The sequence below is a fragment of the Pteropus alecto genome, unplaced genomic scaffold (genome assembly GCF_000325575.1).
Source record: "Pteropus alecto unplaced genomic scaffold, ASM32557v1 scaffold45, whole genome shotgun sequence".
Taxonomy (NCBI): Eukaryota; Metazoa; Chordata; class Mammalia; order Chiroptera; family Pteropodidae; genus Pteropus; species Pteropus alecto.
In genome coordinates this window covers 11,457,912-11,463,900 of record NW_006442491.1, presented here as the reverse complement: position 1 = coordinate 11,463,900, position 5,989 = coordinate 11,457,912, and the positions used below count along the sequence as shown (strand labels likewise).

The following is a 5,989-nucleotide window of genomic DNA, read 5'->3' as shown; positions in this document are numbered from 1 at the left end:
TCAGCAGGACATCACTGCCAGGAAGGCTATGCTCCATCCAGAGACAGTCCACAGCCAATGACTAACTGATACAGGAGCACAACAGCCTAACTCTTTGTCTCAAGGTGGAACAATTCTCTGATGATATTTAAGGTCCAGGGATCCCTGTGGAATCAAACTGAGGCAAAACTTTACCTGAATTCTCATATTTTGCTTGACTCCTCCTGCCCTGTCCTGCTCCCCTTACTCCTGTGAGGCGCTCTCCAGAGCATTCCCTCAGTAAGTCATCTGCACCAGAATTCCCTTCTCAGCGCTCTGCTTCTATGAACCCCAACCTAAGGTACAGCTAGAATGCCCTTGGCTCCAACCTGCCTGCAAAGCCTGAGCATCAAGACTTGTATCAATTCTCTCAGTCCTGCAATCTTTCTAATAGGTTTCTTTTTGCTTAAGATAGCCAGCATCAGTTTCTATTTTATTTGCATTGAAAAATTAAGAAATAAGATGTATAGCTACCTTTGTCTCTTGGGAAATGCCTTAAGAAGTTGCAGGAAGCAATATATCCCAGAAAATTAAATCTGTGAAAACAGATGTAGGATCTTAAGTATTAAATCAACTGACCCAATCTGATGTGTTAAAGATATTTTAAAAAAAAATAAATGTAATCTTTTCAATTATAGTTACATTACCATGATTCTGATAGCCAAATGAAATAACCATACCCATTAAAGTCAATTATTATGTAATAAAACACTTACTTTATTATACTCAAATTCATACTGAAAGAATCTTTCTAGCATAACTCCAGAAATATTCTGCATATGCCATCAGCTGCAGTAAAATCTTTGCAAGTGCCTTTGCTTCAAGTTAACATTTTTTTCTTTAATGTCTCAAACCTCAAAAGTCAATTATGCTTTGAAAACATCAAGTCTTTAAATTATTAAATGCTTTCACATTTCACCCAATGAATATGACAACCTTAATTAATAGAAAAATCATAGCCTTGTTCACTTAGTAACTCAAATAAATACCTCCTAGGGTTCAACAGGAAATATGGAAATGTAAAGTCTTTGACCTCCTCTGCTGGCAGATACTTTTCAAAGGTCTTTAAAGTTTATGCCAGAAAGATGGCACAGTGATTCACCCATGCATCTGACAGCCTGTGGGGAAGTATGATGTGTGAACTGCCCATAAATTAGGCACCCAGGGATGCAAAATATGACAGTGTAAACATCCTAACTAGACTTACTGTAACTCATTTTACGGTATAGATACATTCCTAAAAGTCCTCTGTAAATTAGCTCAAAGAATCTAAATCAAGACTCTCTATAATTAAAGGAACCCTGAGGTGAAAAGTTCTTAATAGTGAAGAATCCTCTTTTAAAAGAGAATTTTAAATGACCCTTACCCAACTTATTTATTTTTACATATGGCATTTGATTTTTACACATGGCATTTGATTAAAGTAAGATAAAGCCTAATAAAAGAATGCAAAAAGCATTTGCTAAGAATCTGTTTTACCTAAGTAAATTATGGAGTTTGGGTGATTATGACACGTCAGTGTAGGTTCATCGGTTGTAACAAATGTACCACTCTGGCGGGGGTGTTGATAAAGAGGAGACTGTGAGTGTGTGGGGATCCATGGGAAATCTCTGTACTTTCCTCCTAATTTTGCTGTGCACCTAAAACTGCTCTTACAAAAAAGTCTTTAAAAAAAACACTTCTTCATGGCACTTATAATATTTATATAGTACTGTTTAATGTTGACCTTTTCCACCAAAATATAAATCCCATGAAAGCAGATTCTTTGTTACTCCTCACCAAAGGGCCACTGGTCCTATAACTCTGTCTGGCCCCAAAAAGGTGTTCAATAAATATTTGGTGGGTGAAGGGACAAAGGAAAAGTGGATAATGTAATACACAGCATGGTGACTATACTTATAATACTGCACTGTATGTTTGAAAATTGTTAAGAAAGTAGATCTTAAAAGTTCTCATCGCAAGAAAAAAATTTTGTAACTATTTATGGCTATGGATGCTAACAAGACTTATTGTGGTAATCATTTCAGAATATATACAAACATTGAATCATTGCTATACACCTGAAACTTATGTCAATTATATCACAATTTAAAAAAAGAATGAGGGCCTTATTTTCACTAATAAAACCCTATACTGATATAGTAACAAAAACAGCAGCAATGCATTTGCAAAGATCCTTAAAATGTTAAAGTTTTCAAAATATCTATGATCAAAATACTTCTATAGAATAAACAGAAGACAGCATTTCCCAGATTTTATGTCTTGAGAAATCAGAGGACCATAATCTCACTGAGAAATAAAGCATCATTTGGGTAAAACTTGATTCTACATATTTGGTTCCTTGACACACTGGGTAGCATTAATTTTGGAGGTTACTCAGGGGATAACTGACACATGTCGCCAAATGCAGTAAACAGTAAGTCAAACACAGGTACACTTCCCTAGAACTGCACTGCCTAATATAAGCCACTAGCCCCATGTGACTACTGAGTACTTGAAAAGTGGCCAGTTTGAACTGAGATGTGAAGTGTGCTGTTAAATGTAAAATGCACACCAAATTTCAAAGATTTGGGGCCAAAATGGTAAATGATCTCATTAATAATTTATACACTGCACCTATGTTGAAATGATATTTTTTATATACTCGCTTAAAATATGTATTATTAAGATTAATTTCACATGTGTCTTCTTAATGTGGCTCCTGGAAAATTTTAAATTACATAGGTAGCTCACATTCGTGGCTCACAACAAACATTTTTGGATGGTGCTACATTGAGGACGTCCTGCGTCTGCACAGTGAAGGCTCCTTACTGGAAATACCGGTAACTTTCTACCCAGAGGGCTTCTAGCAGGCTGCAGGAACAAACAGTCCTTGTGCTTGGCAAGGCAATGGTGTCAAACAGTTAATGACCCTGAAGGCAGCCTTTAACTGAAGGTGTAAAGTAAATAGAATAAACACACCAGCTTTCTTGCCTTTCCTTGAGGATAATTTGGGGGCATGTTCTGCAATGTGTCATCAATTCCCCAGCAGGACTGAGCACCAGCTGCCCATAAGGACAACTCACTGGGTAACATACCCTTCACTGAATTCTCCCCCTGCCCTGCCTCACTTCCACTGGTCCCCATTATCTCCTGGGATTACTTCTTCTCAAAATTATACCTGCTGTTAGAGTCTTCTCTAAAGGTGTGCATATGAGAGTACTCAAATTAAAACACTATGAAAAGCAAAACAAAAAACCTACTAGACACAACCCACACCTTTCCATCTGTCAGGGAGTTTTATTTCAACTCTTCATAAACTTAACTCCTTAAAGCTAAAGTGTTGTAATATCCTTCATGACCACCACACCTACTGCATTGCTTTATCCAAGACAGGATGAAAATATGTGACTACAAAAAAGAAATGTAAACATTAAATTTCATCAACTCTGGTACAGGATTTTTTTTTTCTCCTAGGTATTTCATTGGATTTCACTCAACCTGGTCTTTAGGAAGATTTTATAGCTCTGCTCTTTAATTCTGTTTGGGAAGTTCTTTTTAAAAGGAGACACCAGAGTTCAGAGACACTGAGATTCGATGGAGGGTTTTGTCATACTTCCACGTGGATTTGAATCCTTAGGCCAGGTGCCTTATCATTTTCTCCCTCATAAAATGGCCTAATTTCACGAACCATGTAAATGAATGACTACACTAATGAAACAAACCTTCCACATCCCAGGTCTTTTCAAGAGCACTTTTATCCCTGGTTCTATTGATTTCCTTCATTCTAGTCTGTTTTTTAAACTTTTATTTGAATTCCTTTCTTCTCTCCAAATACCTTGGTAGTAAAGAATAAATTAGTTCCCTAGATAAAACACACCCACTCTTTATTATCTTATAGTGCATAACCCATCCTAGTGTTCTAGGCTCTAAGCCTCATGGTGAAAAGAATAATCAAACACTGAACGCAGGTGCTGACAAAAGTCAATATGAACATTTGCTGCTCTTGGGATATTAACAATTAACAGGATTCTTGGAGGAGGACGACTCTGCTTTGGAAGTTTTGCTGCCCCAGCAGCTACTTCACAATCCTATTTGGACTGCAGGCTCTTTTGTAATTTCCTCCCACAACAAATGTGTGCAACAGCTTTCCAGGACAACAAAGAGCTGTGTGCACGTGTTACCTTTGGTTCCTGGGGCAGCCTTAGCTGAGAATAAGGGTGTTGCTAAGTCATTTACCCCAAACCTGAGGTGTGATGTCCCTCCTAGCCTCATGCTTTGTGGTGAACTCATCCTACTATAACAGAAACATAGAAGCCAACACTTAGAGCTCACGCAACACAGGGGGCCAACAAAGTAGGGTAAATAAAACACATGAAGATTTTCTCATCTACCAAAGACCAACAGATCTGTCTCCCTCCATGTATGCCAAGCCTGTATATCAATAGCGATTCTTCCTACTAAAGGCTAGCACAATTCCCATCTTCCTTAATCTTATGAGACTGATGGGAAGGCAATACTCTGGGCAGTATGAGCTGGCACAAAATAGTGATGGCAGATTGTCCCAGCTTCACCCCAGTTACCTCACATTGGCAGCTTGAAATTGTTCCCATGGTGAGAGTATTTATACCACAAAACTCAGCCAATGCTACAATTCAGGATTTAACACACCACTGACTTTGGGGGAGATAAAATGAACATAGCAGCTTATTAAAATAAAATGTGTTCTATCTGTACATGAGCAACCCCTGCCCTAGTAAGGGCAAGCAATGTGTCAGTTCAGTCCACAGACTCCTTCCTCTGCAAACTAATTGCCTACTTTGTCCTTTGCCCAGAGGCCATATTTAAGGCAAAGAAAGGTAGCAAAGCTTTTACCAACATAGAAACAGGTCCTAGGGCTCACTGTGTAGTTCCATATTTGCTTTCCAAAAGAGACCAAATCTTTTATGACTCCAATCACAACACAGTCCCTTGAAGAGTAACACACAAATATAATCTTTGCTTAGCTCCTCAGAACTCAATGAGAAAGCAAGCAAGCATCCAGTAAAGGAAAAAGTTCAAATGAGGGAGATTTCACTTAATACTGTGTCCAACAATACAACAGGGAAACAGAAAAAAATAATAATCCAAAGGGTATAGGAGTTATGCAAGATGCTGCAAAATCTAGCTTTTACTATCTCTTTTCACTGCTAAACATCTGATAACACCCTGTTTTAAGAAAATTACTTTGTAGCACATTTACATTTGTAAAAATCTCTTTTTTATCACATCTTACAGACAAATGCTCATTCATTTGTGTTTTGAGAAACTCTTATATTTGGCAAGATGTACACATTATCATGATTATCTTTAGAGAAGTGTTCAAGCTATGTATTTGATTGTTGCCACATACCTACTGAAAATCTAAGGTTCTTAGACTTCACAGAATTACCCAGGAAAGCTTGTTAAAACATTCCTGGGCCCCACTGAGACCAGACATCACTTGTAAAATTCTTAATCTTTTAGCAGGAAATAAAATGGGACATCTCTTGCAGAGTTAATCTTTTTAGCAAACCTAGTTAAGTTTTCTTCCCTCCTTTCTTTGGAAAAAGGCTCTCCCTCAAATCTTGATAATTGGAACTCAGATTCTCTAGCTATTGATAAGGGTCATCAGCTCATTGTTAAGCAGAAATGGTGTTAAGCCAGGTAGGGCCTTTGGAGTCTGAAGGGGACTTAAGCAGAAATGGTGTTAAGCCAGGCAGGGCCTTTGGAGTCTGGGGGGGATGGAGGTGACTTTAAGCCAAAGGTCTTTCTTTTTACTCTTTAAGAAACAGTATTAACCAAGCCTGTTTCTCTTTACGTACTTAATAGGCAAATCAATAATAGAAATTAACAGATGTATGATTTAAATGAGTTTGTATCTTTTCCTTGTCTGGGGACTGAGGTAGCACTTTAGCAGGAAATCCAAGACCCCACCCTGACTGAGGCAGGAAGGGCAAGAGCTCCATGAACC

At 38.0% G+C, this 5,989-nt stretch overlaps 1 protein-coding gene across 20 annotated transcripts in view; it reads right to left on the bottom strand.

Annotated features, from left to right (window-relative positions):
* The window catches only part of PAK5 (p21 (RAC1) activated kinase 5), a 255,099-nt gene that overhangs the window by 183,761 nt on the left and 65,349 nt on the right, over positions 1-5,989 (bottom strand). For 2 of the 20 annotated variants that reach the window (XM_015597095.2, XM_015597100.2), the window contains one exon: positions 493-554. The exons of the other annotated variants lie outside the window; for them this stretch is intronic. The gene's annotated coding sequence lies outside the window, so the exon portion shown is untranslated. The remainder of the gene's footprint in view (positions 1-492; positions 555-5,989) is intronic. 20 annotated transcript variants of the gene reach the window in all.